We start from the raw sequence: 16,819 nt of genomic DNA, 5'->3' as shown, positions 1-16,819 counted from the left end.
AGCTGAAGCTTCAGTCTCCAGGTTTCTGCACTGTTTGCCTGGTTTCATGGATTTAACATACATTGGCATATTCTATCAAAAGGGTGGATTCCCAATATCAGTAGCAAGATAAAGTACGCTTTTGTTGCCATTAACACAAAAAGACATTAGGCATATATTCTTAACACAATGATTTAATATAGGATGGGTAAAGGAATTAAGATGCTCTGACTCTATAGTGCAGAAAAAAAAATTGTAAAGAGATACCATGCTGGATAATGGGGCACTTCTATTAGGACTTGTTTCAACAAGTGCTAGCTAGTTCTGAGTTGTACCTATTTCTTTTCCTGCAATGAAGTTCTTAAACAGACTGACAGCATAAACCTATCTTTGGAAGCAGATGATGATAAAACCTAACTAAGCTGTTTGAGAGCAGAAAGAAACCTACTAGAATATTGTACACAGTCCCAATGAGACACTGACAGTTTTACAGTTCTGAAATACTCTATGCGTGAGGGCTTCACATAGCCAGCTCTAAAAAAAAAAAAAAAAAAAAAAAAAAAAAAAAAAAAAAGAGTAATTTAATTTGCTACTATATTTCATAAAAAACACCTCTACTACATAGTATTTATTTATAAAAGGAAAAAACCCACAAGTTAAAAAAAAACCCACTTAACTGTAAATAATTTGATATTCTCCTGCCCTTTTCATGCCTATTTTTGCATCATGCTCATAATTCAACCTGTATCATGTCTGCCGTCTGGCCCCTTTCAGTCCCACCTCTCAAGGGAGTTAGTTCCTATTTACTGGTGTGGTACAAATCGATTTCTTGCACCTTAAAATTGTATTTTCTGAACTACTTTTCATTTTTATGAAGTTGCTAATCAACTGAGCACCTTAAAGTGTAAGACTGTCTTGTAGTTCACTGGACTTTGAAAGAAAATACCAAAATTGTCCTTACAAGGATGAAGCTCTAATACAAATTTAGCAATCTTGAATACTCAATCATTAACATACTAAATTTGCACTGTGCTAATTATTAGATGTTATCTCTAACAACAGTAGAATTTGTGGAAACAAGAAAATGCAACAAAAGCGAAGAGTCAGAACTAGTACTCTGTATACTAAAGTGAACTGAGCCTTTTCCTTAGTTAAGTGTTCAACAATACGCTGCCCAGAAAGGCCTGAAATGTCCAGTAAACAACAGCATAATGATAAAATACAGTACTAATTCAAAAGCCCGTAATACTAGTTTGTTACTTTCAGAAACTGTTGCCCAACAGCTATAGCAGGAGTAAAAGAGAACTAGGTAACATACAGCTACAGGAAGTTGTTAATTTATTTACCTTCCCTAGTTTTCTGTTTCAGGTAAGAGAGAAACACTGACCAGGCATGGCATGGCTACAAGTCCTTTTAAGTACAGACTGCAATGAAGTTGCTTTTTCAGCAACTATTCAAACCAATGCTTTGAAAAAACCCTTATTTCTATAAGACATTGTGCAATCAAGTTTTTTCTGGCCTCCAGTTCAAACCTTGTAGCCTTTTCACCCATTCTCTAGAATAAAGTATATATATATATATAAACACACACAGGTAACTTCTGGCCAATAAACACTACATTTAGTTTATACAGTACTCATTTCAAATAGCAAATGCTTATTCTAGCCTCATTGCTTGTACCTAATGTTTATGCTCTGGAGAGTATGCTTGTTACCTTTTCAAGGATTTTAACATTTATATATCTATCATTATTTAGAAGATTTAGTCTGGGGTTCAACTTAAGCTCAAGCTTCTGTTAGCAGAGGACACATACATAATGAAGAGCATCAGCATGTTACTAAGAAACTCCACAAGAGGCTTCAGCTATTGTAGCAAAGATTGTCATATTGTTGCAGAAATTAAGTTGAGTAGCAGACAGCAGTTTTGATTGTCTGGTTAAAGAAAATCACTAACAATTAGACTAAGAATGAAATCCTCTGTGCAAACTGGGAAGGAAAAAAAAGTGCATGAGAGCATGCAAGAGAGTAATACGTATCTAGTGTGGCCTGGAACAAAATGGGAAGTACAGTGTCGCCTTGAAATCTGTATGTGGTGAGAAAATGCAAATGAAGGCTCAAAGTAATGCATTACCGAAATCAGCATTCTTCCTTTTCTGTTCTTTTGGTGTGATTCAACACTTTACACAAACGGGAAATAAATACCCAGCTGACATGGCCAAAATAGGTTACACAGCAGGAGCAACACACAGACAGAAAGAAAACAGGAACCTGTAGTTTGAGCAGAGACTCTCAGAAAGCCTGAGACACTTTGATGCTCCGCATTACTGATGCAGGGCAATCATCCAAAAGAATAGCTTACAAAACACAGCAAAATTTGCTAACCATCCAACAACTCGGTCAAAAACATGAGCAAACAAGCAAAACCAAGACCTTTTAAGTTTGATTCATTCTCAAAACAAACATACCACGCAACACTCCAGCTCCACAGAAGACCTCCTGCTTAATATTTTCAACCACTTTCTGCGCTGTCCTCCGCTATTATTTATTAACTAATTGTGGCTACAGAAGCAGAAAACCTATTACATACTAAGGCAGTACTGTTCCAACCATGACATTGCACACGAAAAAACCTCTTAACATTGAGAATTTATTATGAGGCTGCAGGTAGCTGAGCTGTCAATTTTTTTTTGGCACAGTGCTATTTCTGACCAAGTCCTTGATTTCATCAAGGAGTTCAGTAACCAGCTTTAAGCCTTACACATAATTCACTAGGTCAATATTATTTCTGAACAAGTTATTCAGAGTCTCTCCCTCAGAGCAAAGAAAAATGTGAAAAGCTTGCATACCATGCTTTGTATGTTTGGATAAATAACACATGCACGGTCCTTTTAATGAGCCAGGGAAGTATGTCAAGTGCACAAGACAGTAAACAAGTATTATTTTAATGAACCCTCAAAAGTATGGTGAGTCTATCAGAGTAATGATGTTTCCTAATACACAAGTGTGTTTATGTCTGTATAATCTTAATATTGCCACTTTATGTATCAACTTCCATCTCAGGTATAAGGGATGTTTGTCTTACAACACCTGAAGTTTGAGAGTCCTGCTTCTCCAAGTATTGTAAGCCTTCCATAAGTATGTTGTTTACTTGTGTTCTTCTGCCATGGTATTAAAAATTTAATTCATGAAGCTCAGTGCTTATACAACCTGAGAACTAGAAAATTTCTACCTCTTGTGGATGTGCAAGCATTGTGCAAGCTTACACTGAAAAAAAATATTTAAAGGAATTATTTGTGCTTACTGAAAGTAACAATCCTTAAAGAAATAAAAATACATATTTTCATATTGTGTATGGATAGGGAATACTGACATGATGGCTAAACTAGCCATTCCCCATGTAGAATAGGAATGCCAAAGGGAAAAACCAAATGAGCTTAGACAAGTAATAAGCCAGGTTTGTTCAAAAAAAAAAAAAAAAGAAATGGGTGCTTTCCAAAATACCTGTCATATATATATTTATAAAATCAAGTCAGCAAACATACCCAAGGCTACAGACCCTTCGAGATACACAGAAGCACTGCAGCAGGTGCAGGCAGGTCACCTTCTCAGAAACAATTTCAGGGCTGTCATCATTCTGATCAAGACCCAGACCTGCGGTGCACCACGCAGCAACATAAGAAAAAGCCAAACCCTTGCTTACTCACAATTTATAATTTTCCATGGATTTTCAGGCCCCAGGTTTTTCTGATAGCTTGAAATCAAACTCATCATGATGTCTGCGGGCACAAAGATTGTTTCAGACTATACTTCCAAAACTTGGTCAATGCATTCTTTCAAAACGTAACCTATCAAGTATTTACTAGTGTTTAATCAGCTGCCTGCCATATATCCTGACCCGTGAGTGTTTATGTCTGCTCTCCCTAGTATAACTGCTTCAGGAAGCAATGTTTCATGAATTTCACTTGTCTAGCATAACTATTGGTGAAACCAGCTTTAAATATTAGAAACATAACTCAGAGGTATCTCAGATTAACATGTACAGTTACTCTTGTTTACATACAACAACACACACCCCCCAGTTCATGTTTTTCTCTTCAACAGTTTCCAAAATGTCATCTTGGGACATTTTTTCTTGCTAAAATTCAGCAGGTTCTCAGGTTCTGCCTTGAGTTATGAAGAACAGTATTCCTTTACAAGTTACCAGATTATCAGTAATTTCTTCCTTTTGAGTCTGGGGGAAATACCCCTGAGACAGAGCTAATGGCAAAGAATGGCTAGCTGTGTATTAGGCAAGTGCTTTGAGGCAGCTTCTCAACTTCATGTGGAATTTTATTTAGTCATCAAACAATATGAAACACCTGTGAATACATTCTTGTCAAGCCTGAAATCAAGCAAAAACAAAAAAAGAGATGATTCATCTAACAAGATAAAAAGTACAACACTAATGAAAGACAGGCTCTCAAACAACCACCTACACTCAAGTTACACATTAGTCCTGTACATATGCTATACTCAAGTTTATGCTGAGATTGTGGTCTTCTACTATCCAAAATCATTAACTACAACATAGTTGTTAGCCAAATTAAATCCATTCTAGTTCATTTAAAAATTTCATATTTCAGACCACTGCATACTGGTATTGAGAGTAAGCATTCCTTAGAAGAGGCACGGGCAAAGCTGGGAGCCTTCAAAGATAATCATTGCAGCACTAACTCTGTCAAAAACAAATATGCCTGCTATCATGGACATCAGCTAAAAAGCACTAAAGAATACAGTGCTGCTACCAATACCATGAAAATGCTGGTGTCAAGCTTTGTTAGCAGGCTTGAAGACTAGGTTCTCTTTCAGATCTTATCTAAAGTGTCAGAGGCCAACACCTCTGCAAACACATGGTACTAAAGGAAGGAACTGACAACTATTCCACCACAAGATGGAATCTACAAAAGACCAGTAAGTTCTTACAAATGAAAAATGAAGGATGAAGATCATCTGTAAAACATTTGGCAGTAGCAAGGCAATGCTCCTAAGTGAGCCTCGTTCTGAGCACTAGTCAGGGTGCTAACATGTTCTTCCCTAAATTAAAATATATACAAGTAATACTTCTAAATACCTTCTTCCATACTTTAGGTTTGATACTTTAACTGCAGACCAGACTACAAGCAAGCCTTAACAGTCATGGCTGCACAGTAACAGCTAAACCTAAAGATCAAGACTGACTTCCACAGACCCTGCAAATTGAAATGAAAGCAGCAGTCTGGCACAGCAGGTAGGTCAGAAGTTCAGTGCCACTGTCTCCAGTACTGAGCCAACAGAGACCAGCCCTGCATGACCAGGCAGACTTTGTGACATGCTCTTACATTAATCCACACTCCTGGAGACAGTGTGGACTCTGTGACTATAGCTGGGGCCACTTTACAAGTATGCAGACCACCCTGCATTTTGAACAACCTATGTCTGCTCAAGCTGTGATCTAGAGGATCATACAAAACTTTTTGTAACTTATAATCTTATACACTTGGATTGTACCCATGCCTGGAGAAAGAGAAGAAGTAAAGATTAGAGCACTCTTGAGTGCTTGAGGCACTGTTGTGGAAGCAGTATGAATGAGTAAAGGCTATCCTAAATGAAAGCTTAGTAGTGAGAAGATTAAAACTACAAAGTGCTTAAGATCAGTTTTGACATTGTGACTAAAGTACCCACTAAGAGCAATTAAATAAGAGGGGAAGATCAATTATCTGAGGTTTAAAAAATAAAAAAAACCAAAAACATTAAAGGGCTGAAGCCTACTTACACTTCTGAAGCTTTAAAACTGATCAGTGAAGTTGGTATTTTCTATTAGCTGTCAGATGCAGACAAAACAGCAGGTAAACCCTTCTAAAAGTGGCAATTTAAAAAGTTACCCAAATATCTGAGAGTGAAATATACTGCTATTCCTGTTAAGCTCGGTATGCCAGCTTCTTTACAAAGTGAAAACAGCTTCAGTGGTGTTAGGGAAGCAGACCCTGTATTTCTTCCAGGCTTTACAGCAAAGAGGCATTTGATTCACCAGCCCCTGATGCACTGAACTGGACCCGGATGACCCAGTCAACATTCCAGACAACTACAGACAAAATGACTCACATCATCTCACTTTACGTAGCTTTTCTCCAGTGGGAATGCAAATAAGGAAGAACTAGGATTTTTAAATTACCTTTGAAGTTTAAACAGCACTCCAAATTAGTCAAGGAGCACAAACTCCAACAGGAAAATTATAATAATTACACTACATATAATAGTGACCAAAAATATGACGTTTCCTGATATACCTATTATAGATAGCAAACATTTAACAAAATGCTGAATCACCAGAGTAAACCTTTAATCCATCCACAATGCAAAGAAAAAAATAGTGCCAAAGAAGGAAGTCCCCAGTTATAAATGTGTATCACTCATGAATACTTTGGTAGAAAGATTTTACACTACTAAGATGCACAAAGTATGCCAGATGAAGGTGCATATGGAGCCAAGTAGCAAACATCATATGATCATTTTTGCTGCAAATGCTAAGAACTTAGTGGGACTCCAAGAATCAAATTTGCTTTGTAACTGATGTAATTTATGCTTCTAAAAATAGTCCTGGAGTAATTAGGAGTACCTTCTGGAGTGGAAAATACTCCCGCACGTCCCCCCTCCCCAGCATTTCCACTAGATATTCAGACACATGAAGGAAGTTATTTGCTTTCCTTTGATCTCTCCTTAATTGAAACATGCAAATAAAAAAATGAAACTACACATTTCTCACTGACTCAAAACTCCCTGTATCATTGAAAGAATCAAGTAATACAAAGAAAACTAACGATAATCATGTAGCACACAGTTTTACACTGGAGGGATTTTGCTTTGTTTTCTCTACAGCAAATTATAACATTTTATCTCAGTTCTTGGAAACTGTGACTGTTAAACTCTCTTGCCTTCCAACAGAAATACTAGCACAGCTTTGGTTAATTTTAAGACTATTTCAGTGTCTGTTTAAACTGGTGAATCAACACTGGACAGAGGTCAATTTTTGAAATCTTTTAACAATTATTATATTGCTGGATTTTTATCAGGTCTTGCAACAGAATTATAAACTATCAGGAATATTTCTTGATCTACATCTTAAATGTTTTCCTTATTAATTCACATTTTTTCAGTATTAAGGTATTGAGAGCTATTAATTCCTTCAGATTGCTGTTTCCATTCCTCTTTCTGCATCTTTTAATACACTAAGGTCTATCAAATCAGTAGCTTACTGAAGTTAACAGATCTAGTTACATTCTTTTGTCATTTACTCCCCCAAAGAACATGAATCTTTGGTAAATGCCTCCGCAATACTACAGAAAAATAGATGATGTCGAGTGTTTGCTGAAATAAAACTGCACAGAAGTTAACATCAGTTTTAATACTTCAAACAAATCCTTGCATTTGGCAATAACTGACAGTAATCCCTCCTAACATTTCATCTTTCCAATTTCTTTTGGGAGGACAGAAAGGTTTTTCTCTACTGTCAAAAGCTGAAAAAAAATCAGAAACTCCCTCCTCCCACCTCACAGTTAGTACTTCATGCTCCCATACTTCTCCACAGAGCACGATGGCAACTTCTAACTGAAGCCAAGGAGCTCAAATTTCAGGTGCAGGAAAAGAGAGCAAAGAATTCATAAACATGAGAATTAGCTGAGATTGTCAGAGTGGTTGAGCAAGCATCTGACAGACCCAGTCTAACAGGCATGAGTATTCCACCATCTTTCATAAACCACTATTCATGACTTGACTTCCACTTCCCACCTTTTAAATTATCCAGGAAGTGCAGAAAAGCTCTTTCACAATATAAGTGAGAGTAATTCCCACAGTGCCTCAGCACCCCCACACAAACACAAGTGTCACAGGGCAAGCCCCAGATGCCTGCAGGAAGCTACACAAGCAGAGAAGTGCAGAAGACAATCCTTTCAGTGCTTCCCACAGCATGGTCACAGCAAAATCTCACCCACAGCAAGAGCAGGCAGTATGGACTTACTTATGGGGGAGAAACTTACTAAGAAACAGAAGACAGAGGAGCAGAAGAATAGATGCCCTGGCTCCTTTGTAACACACCAAAATCACAAAATCCATGAGGAGCAGAATATGAAAGAAGATTAAACGTGTAGTAGTGACTAAAAAACCCAAAAACTTAGAGGAACTTTATTTAGAGAAATATCCAAAACAAAGATACAACAGAAGTTCCAGCAGGTACAGGCACCAAGACACGGCACTATTCCAGGACTTCACTATCACATAGACAACAGTATTACACACCTATCCCTCTCCAACATACATAAGCTAAGGAATTTCACAGGTTTTTTTCCATCTTGCTCTTACTCAGCATCAGATTTATTCTGTATCTTCACATAACACAGTTACCAAAAAATCACACTGAGAAACTCACACTTCTACTTAAATAATTGGTAAAAAAAACCTGACTTCCCATAAAAAGAGATTTTAATCAGACCCCAGGCTACAAACATGAACTAAAGACCTAATAGCTTACAGCAAGAAAAAATTCAAGACTTACACACAGCCTTCTCCTTTCCCATCACACATTCCAGTATCACTTCTGCATAGAGTGCTCCATCTGGAAGCAAGACTTCACCTTGCACTAATTTCCAAGTCCCTGAGAGCCATGATCAAATGCAAGACCTAAATGTAAACAGAGGAAAAGAAAACCCGATCTGGCACATACCACGCTGCTTCATTACTTCTTCTCGACAGACCATGACAGCTAAATCAAAACACTGCTGAACCTCAGTAAAAGCCCCCATCTCCCAAAATGCAGCTAGGGTAGAGTTATACAAGACAGCTCAGCCCACCTGACAACACAGGACTAGCAAGAAGGTGCTTCTGTTCTTCCCCAGCAATTCCTCTCTTCCTTTTATCTCCAGCACTGCACTCATCCAGCTCCTTCTTGGTGTGGCCCACCTTGACAGCTTTGCAGAAAACTAGCTTTTTCTGCTGGATTTGTTGTTGTTGAATTGCCATATTGAGGGATCATACAGCTGTCACTGTAAGTGAAGGGAAGGCTGCAGGAGGGAAATTTCCTCCTTCAGCAGTAACAAGCGGCTCAATCAGCTTAGCAAGCTCAGACAAACCAATCCAAATCACACAACAGAAAACCTCAAGTCTCTTCTACCTGATCTTGTCCCAGGTGTACCATCCTCAGATCAGAGCTGTCACAGGAACCAACAGCTGTGATAACAACAGCTCAACTACTTGATACTACCTAAAGGCCCATGAACCTTCAGCAAGCAATAATTTGCCAGACTACCTGATAGTCTCACAACTATCTCTGAACTGGAAAAGAAAGCAAAAGACAAAGTAACCCCAGGTATATATACATAAAGGCCTCCTTCCACTGCACATTACAATCCTTTTCTAACAATATAATCCAATTCTCCAAGAATCATAGCAAAAAAGATGGAGTAGCAATAATTCAAGCAATAGCTACTACAGTTCTTAGCTAAGGAAGCCCATCAAAGCCCGATAATTCCCCAAAAAGGAATAAAATGGGTATTAGTGTGGTCTTGTCAACGACAGCTGTTCACTGAAAAGAACTGAAATTCACCCACAGAGGACAAGCAGGCATGTTCTGCACAGCACTTCCGGGGGCAGCAGAATCCTCTTACAAAATAATCATTTCACCCTACATTCCCTTTGCTCTCTTCTGCCTTCAAAAACAAGCATCAAAATTAGTTTTGCCTCAGATTTCCTCCATAGGCAATATTTTCTTATTTGAAAAGAGTCCACGATGGCAATGGCAAAATGCTGCAAATACAAAGGAACTCTTAAATGACCAGCTGTACAGGTGTATAATTTCATATTAATAAGTAAGCACCATGGTCTATTACAGAAATCACTGACAATAGAAATACAGAGCTGAGCTTCCTGAAGCGCTTGTACATAGAATCACAGTATTTACTTATGTTCTTTGATCTTGACTGCAAAAAGAACTATATGAAAACAGCGACTTACTTTCAGTAAGTGTTAAGAATGCAGTTTCTCTTTTCCAGTGTTTACACATCCAGTGTCTAACTTTCCAACACATCCTATACTATTGTTCAAAGTACTCACTCTTTCCCTACTATCTTAAGCTGCACTAACAACTGATGTGGTGACACATGAAAAACCTACCAGGGACTACAAGAAAGAAGGAAGCAAAAGAAGCATCAAAAGAGAATCTTAATGAAATTATTATTAACCTTACAGAAAAACTTTTTACAGTCAAATATTTTTGATGGAAAGCTGTCTTTGAGTATGGTTAAAAAAATTCACAGGGCAAGGAGAAAGGGAAGGCAGGAAGTGAGTGACATCAAAAAAAGCTCATCTTAAGAAATCTGTATACAGCTTATAAACCAAGTGACAGCTGACTTCCTCTGGCAATTGGCTTTGATTTTAAAAGTAAAGCATTAAAAGCTATATGCTTTTAGCTTGCAAGAGTCTCTGTCCAAAGAACAACAAGGAAGAACAATTAAATTAAAACCCCTAGAAAAAGATGAGGTTTTTTCCTTATCTATGATAGTATATGAAAACAGTATTATTTTTTTATTCACTAAATTCAAAAAATCCACCAAAAACTCCCAGAGCCAGTAAACCACAAATTTTCTAAAGTACCTGAGGCAATGCCTTCTCCTTTGCACTATTGGCCTGGGAGCCTTTTTGCCAATACAGGCAAAAAGGCAACTCAATAATATTTTCCTGAGTCCTTATCACACTGTAGCTCCATTATGATAAAAGCTCTATGCAGGCATGGTCTCTTGTCCAAGCAAGCAAAACCTGACCCTTCCTCAAGGAAAGGTTAATCGTTCCAGACACCTCTTTTCCGCTACCTAGCACAAGATTATGATACATATGACTAAAACAGATAGTTGTCCCACCACCTCATCAGCAACAGTACACAAGCTTGTGTCACTAGCTCCAAGTTTCCTGTAGATCCTTATAATGAAGTCTTACTGAGTCACATGGCACTACAAGCAAGAAGAAAAAAAGCAGAAAAAAAGTCTGCCATCCAGATTTTCTTCTTTAGCCAGTCCCATGAATAACCACATTAGATTCTTTTCCAACTCCTAGGCCATGACATTCAGTCCTCTGATCTTCATTCTGAATTTCTTCAATTGCTCTGCTTTCTCTTACCGAAGAAGTTTTATTTTCACATCCAGTGATGCACTTGCTTTTCTTGCCTTCTCCTTTCACTGCAGATGTTAGTAAAACATAGCTCTTTAGTTCTTCTGGGGATATCAAGAAATATCCAATTCTTAGATTTTTGCTTTTCTCTTGGAGAAGCATCTTTGAACATTCTCCCCACACTCAAAGAACATGTAGAAGAGTTTCCATCTCGCCTCTGTCCATCCATTTTGATGGATGAAAAAGGGCAGTTCAGGTGCTGAAACGCTGCGACTCTTGTATATTCCACGTCCGCCAGTGTTACCGAGTTTTCGTGCACAGCCCTCATTTGCTTTTCTTCAATCCTTATCTGCAGCACACGCCTCGCTGACAGCAGAGGCTTTGTGTTCGTGCTTTGCGCCAACACCTCGCATAGCGCTGCCCACCGCACGGAACGGGCTCGGGGTGGAAGGGACAACAGTGGGGCATCTGCTCCAAGCTCCCCGCTCAAGCAGGGCCATCCTAGAGCACGCGGCACAGGATTGAGTCCAGACGGTTCTTGAGCATCCCCAGTGAGGCAGACTGCACAGCCTCTCGGGGCAATCTGTTCCAGGGCTCGGTCACCCGCACAGCAGCCCGGTAACGCGGGAGGGCGCGGGGGAGACCCCGCACGCACCGCCTGGGCACGCACACGGGGATAACGCAAACGTCGCCTTTCGGCACAGGCCGAGGCCTCACGTCACAGGGACCGCTCTGGGCCGCCGAGGGCCCGCGGCCGGCCCCGGAACACTCGGGCCCCGAGCCCGCGGAGCCGCTCCCGCCGCTGCCGGGGAGCCCCGGGGCGGGCCGGGCCAGGCCCCGCCCGCGCCACCTCCGGCGGCTCTTTCCGCCTACTGCAGCCGCCGCCGGGCTGCCCCGAGCCGCCAGCGGCACTCCGGGCGACAGCGCCACTGACAGCCCGCCCCGGCCCGCCGAAACCCGCGGGCAGGGCCTGTGCTGAGCGCCCTACCACGGCCCCGTGCCGCCAGGCGAGCCCCCCGCGATGGCCGTGCCCGTCCCGCCCTTACCCGCTGCTCTCCCCACCACAGCCGACGCGTCCGGCCGCTCGCTCCGCTCTTATCCTGCTGACAGCGTCCCGGCAGCCCATGGCGGGAGGTTCCTGCCCGGCCCCGCCGCGCCGCCCGCCCCCGTCTCCCCGGCAACACAGCGCCCGCCCGGCCCCGCCCGCCGCCGCCGCCGCTCCGCCGGGCCGGCGGCCCAAGGGCGGCCCTGGAAGCGCCGCGGCGACCCGGCACTGCCGGCCGCCCCTGCTCTTGTGCTCGGGCCGTGACAGCGCCCGGCGAGTGCCACACGGACAGCCGGCCGGCTGCGGCTCCTGCTGGGGAGCCAAACGGGCGGGAGGTGCCCCCTAAGCCGGTTCACTCCACCGCCAGCACCCTGCCCGGCTTTAGCGTACTATTAAAAACGCCCTTTCCATGCATGTCACGTACCCGTGGCCATCCGCTCGCTGGCGGCTGCGCTGCCGGGCTGCTGCGAGCCGCTGTCACTGCAGCGCTGCGCTGCCTCAGCAAGGGCTCCGCAGGGTTTGCGCTCTGTTTCGGTGTTTGCTCAGAGTAAGTTCTTGGAGCATGTTTACGGCTGCGGAGCTGGGCTTTGGCACTTGGCTGGAATGCCCAGAAGAAGCGGTTGCCCTGAATGCTGTTCCATCAACTCCCTGATGGAACAGGTTCGCATAGGCAAATAAATAAATAGTGAGCCTTGACTGCATGACACTGTTCTTGACAGCTTCAGGAATTCACCTTGCACGGCCAGGACACTCAGTAATTTTATGAAAGTGAGAGAGCAATATGGTACAGACAATGTTAATAAGAATATGCTTCATGCATATTCTTGAAATTCAGAAAAAATGTACATACAGAGGGTGCACAAGGGTATCCTTCTCACATCCTTATGCCTCTCCCTGGTGCATTGACCTCCTACTCCCTGACCCTTGCTGCCTTTTCTGGTGAGGACTGTGTAATTGCATTTTCTTATCATCCCAGGGCCTGCTGGCTACCTTGGTGTCATATTGGCTTTGTAAAACTTAAGCCAGGCTGCCTGCAAGAATTATACGGATGGACAGAGACAGATCTTGGGAATGCTTCAAGCAGCAGGATCCCAGGACCCATCTGCCAAAATAAGTTTAGATACACACGAGGTAACAGCAGTTAAGTCTTGCAAATATAAACTTCAATCTGCCTGTACACCCTATGTCTTGTGCTTTTTCCCTTGGCATGTACTTATGTCAACCTTTCATATTTTTCTCCCTTAACACCTGCTTTTGGCTGTTGTTCATGTTTGTGCTTACTTTGACAGGGAGAAAGCTATCCCTGTCAGACGGGTACTGGGCTAAACAGATCTCTATTCCAAGCCAAGACAGCAACTTCCCTGCAAGGACCAGCTGTGCATACCCCAGAACTGTTAATTCCCAGACCTCTGGAAATTAAGCACCTAGGCAACACTTCTGCACTCAAAAATTGCTTAAATCCCTCAAGAAAAGCAGTCCTAGGCAAGCGCCACCAGTATTACAACACCATAGAACAGGAAGGAAGGGAACGGAACCTGACACTGCTTTACTGCTAAGCAAGGTTACACAGCACAGTCACAGAGCTCCCAAAGGTGTGGGAGCCCCAGTGGCACCCCAGGTCCCTGCTTAGGTACCCACCCTTAAGAAGCTCAGAGAGATAAGTGGTTTTCAAAGGCACCCAATCCTCTTCAGTGGCCACAGAGAACTTAGAGGAAAAGTGGTTCAATCAATGTCCTGGAGTTTAGATGACAGTTAGTTGCTAATTCGGGTAGATTAAATCCTACTTTTAAGACAGATTATTTTAAACTCCTGGAGAACGTGGTAGGATTCCGTCCAGCCCATTCCATCTGGCACTGCAGCTACTGGAGAGGAGAGTGAGCCAAGATTCTCAAACCCAGGCTCAGGAAATCCTTGCCCTAATAAAGCTCAGAAAAATCCTCCCTCCTTCCCGCCGCTGAGAAGAAAGAGAAGTCTCTTCTGCCTCTGAACCAGGACTTCCTGTTTACTGAAAAGTAAAGATACCACTACTTTATCTTTCCTTCAGATCTTACAGTTGCCAGACCATGAATGCACTGTATGTGTCCCTTCTCACTGCTGACAGCATCCTGAAGACAGAGGTTTCTATTGGCTTCTCCCAAGAAACTCCTGCCTGCCAGTACCTCCAAGGCTCTTTGCTGTTCCCTCTGCTGCTGCCAAGTTTTCCTCAGAAGCAGATGTAGGACAGGACAAACGCAGTGCTTGACATTTGCACATTATCTATGGTTTCTCAAGGACACCGGTGAAGCTAGCAGGCTGTACATTGCCTTGTGTAATTGTACAGCAAAACTGTAACAGCAGCAATGAAAATGAAGTCAATGGCCAACAGCACATCAACTCACCCTTGGAATATTAGATTTTACAGTGCAAAGAATATGAACATTTCAGATTAGTAACATAAATTTTACTGAAAATAAGTTTTCAGGAGAGAATTGGCCATCACATACAAACAAACATCTGAGTGAATCTTCACAAGGTATTTACTAAAATCTTTAGAAGGGAAGTATACCATAGCCTAAGTAGAGCTGCACTGAACAGTTATCATGTATATTAAAAAAATACTTATAAACTGCTTGGACTAAAAATATTGTTGCAAAAGATAAGTAGGGAAAATTAAAGATTTTATCAGAATGATAATGTTTTTCTCACTTGAATGCTTCAAAGTACAACCTTTCAGCCATGAAGATTTTTTTTAATTACAATAATTAAAGATCCTGCACAGATGCAACACTATGCCTTGCTCTTCATTTTCAAGCCAGAGTTTTTCAGCGAAGTACTAAGCATTCTACATTCATTTACATCAACATAAATTTGCAGCACCTCCATGAGAGTGAGTAGAATGACACCAGTTCATACCAGAGTAACTCAAAATCAAGCCTGGTTCTTCTTAGCATCACTGGTTCACTGATGACTCCCTCTATCCTACAAACAGTACCTGAATGTCACTTCAGCATCATTCTTCCTGGGTTTCTACTATAATTCTTTCTCTTCTGCATAAGTGGAGATGATACCAAGATGGAAAACAAGCAAGGAGCAAGAATACAAGTGATATTTCCCTACTGTTCTCCTGAACAATAGAACAAGTCCACAGCACTGAGACCTGCACAGATCACACTGGTACCCAAATTCTTCAGTGTGTGGTACTAATGTTCACAGAGAGCAGATTGCGATCAATGGTTCTAAAATTTTAGTGTTCAGTGAGCCACTGTCCACTCCTGGAGTTTCTTAAGCACCTACTAGACATTTTTCAATAAAGGTCCATCTACTCTCATCATAAAGGTTTCAGTTGAAAGCCTTGCAAAGGCAATGTAATGTAGGACCTAGATTTTGTTAGCTACCTTTACAGTCTCATTTTCTCTCCTTTCCAATGAGTATGTACTTGTCTTGGAAAATTTGTCTGTGTTTTAATGATATAATGAAAATAATATTTAAACTGTGGAGTAATTAACATAATATGTGATCTGTCTTAAGTCCATGATCTTAAATCAGAGTGGTTTGTGGAAAGGGCATCCTTGTCAGCTGAGATGAGCAGCCTTTCAGCAAGGAATGAATAACAGCCTATTTTCCCAAGGAAGCACATTACTCTTTTATTCCTATACTACTTAAAAAAATCAAGAGAGTGAATAAAATACAAAAACGGTTTTGCACTTAGGGAATCAAAGAATGGTTAAAAAAATTAGTCTTAGTGTGGGTCTATCTCTATCATGGGGAGAAACAGTCTGTGATTATCTACTCACTTCTAGATCAACGTTGGAAGAGTAAGCTGTTGAATCAATTCAAGGACAAAGAAATACAGGCTGAACACTCTTCATGTTGGCATTCTTCATGTTTGGCTACAGTGGTATAGAAGGTCCAGAGACAAAAGAAAAACATTACCTAGTAGGCAGAAAGCAAAGGTGAAATTAAATGTTTCCGAAAGTGGCTTAAAGCACAGGAGTTGTGGAAAGTGTTCCCTAGTTGTTTATAATCCTTGTTTGTGTTTGCCTGCTCCAAGCAGGACTTGATTTCAAGTCATGCTTGATTTTTCATTGCAGTTATTCCTGGTCAGCATACTCTGACATCAGAATGTTTTTGCTCATGGTTGTAGGGCCCATTTCCAAAACAGAACAGGAGGTAGCCAGATAGCCTGGTGGTAACACGTTGCATGAGCCCTAAATTTGTTCAACATCTAATCTAGATGAAAAAATTAAAAATTACTTGCATTATCATTTTGAATCAGTGAGTTTAATTTGACTCACCTTGGCTTTTCCATTTAGAAGGAATTAATCAATTTTAAAGTTTACTCAAAAACAGCAGAGGTAAATCACTGGTTGCAATGTATGTTGAACTAGAATTAAATTGCCTTTAGTGAAGAGAGTTTGGATGATGTAAGAAAACTTGATTTATGCAGAAATTTTTGAAGCTAGACTAATTCCCACTACAAAGAAAGAGAGAAGCCTAATGAGAAATGCAAATGGTTTAAATACGTATAGACAGGACTTTGAGTCTCAATTTGCAGCTACTCATGACTTGTAAATGCATGAATTACACCAGATCATAGTCTCTTACAGTTACACATTGTCATGTGTCTAACAACTCACATCTGTTCTGC

At 41.2% G+C, this 16,819-nt stretch overlaps 1 protein-coding gene across 5 annotated transcripts in view; it reads right to left on the bottom strand.

Moving 5' to 3' along the window:
- The window catches only part of LYST (lysosomal trafficking regulator), a 75,258-nt gene extending 62,570 nt beyond the window's left edge, over positions 1 to 12,688 (bottom strand). For 2 of the 5 annotated variants that reach the window (XM_030268254.4, XM_072927096.1), the window contains exon 1: positions 12,194 to 12,349. The gene's annotated coding sequence lies outside the window, so the exon portion shown is untranslated. The other 3 variants (XM_072927093.1, XM_072927094.1, XM_072927095.1) reach the window with 3 other exon arrangements.
- Between the last annotated feature and the right edge of the window lie 4,131 nt (positions 12,689 to 16,819).

The sequence above is a fragment of the Taeniopygia guttata genome, chromosome 3, assembly GCF_048771995.1.
Source record: "Taeniopygia guttata chromosome 3, bTaeGut7.mat, whole genome shotgun sequence".
Classification (NCBI taxonomy): Eukaryota; Metazoa; Chordata; class Aves; order Passeriformes; family Estrildidae; genus Taeniopygia; species Taeniopygia guttata.
This window is presented reverse-complemented; position numbering and strand designations above follow the sequence as displayed.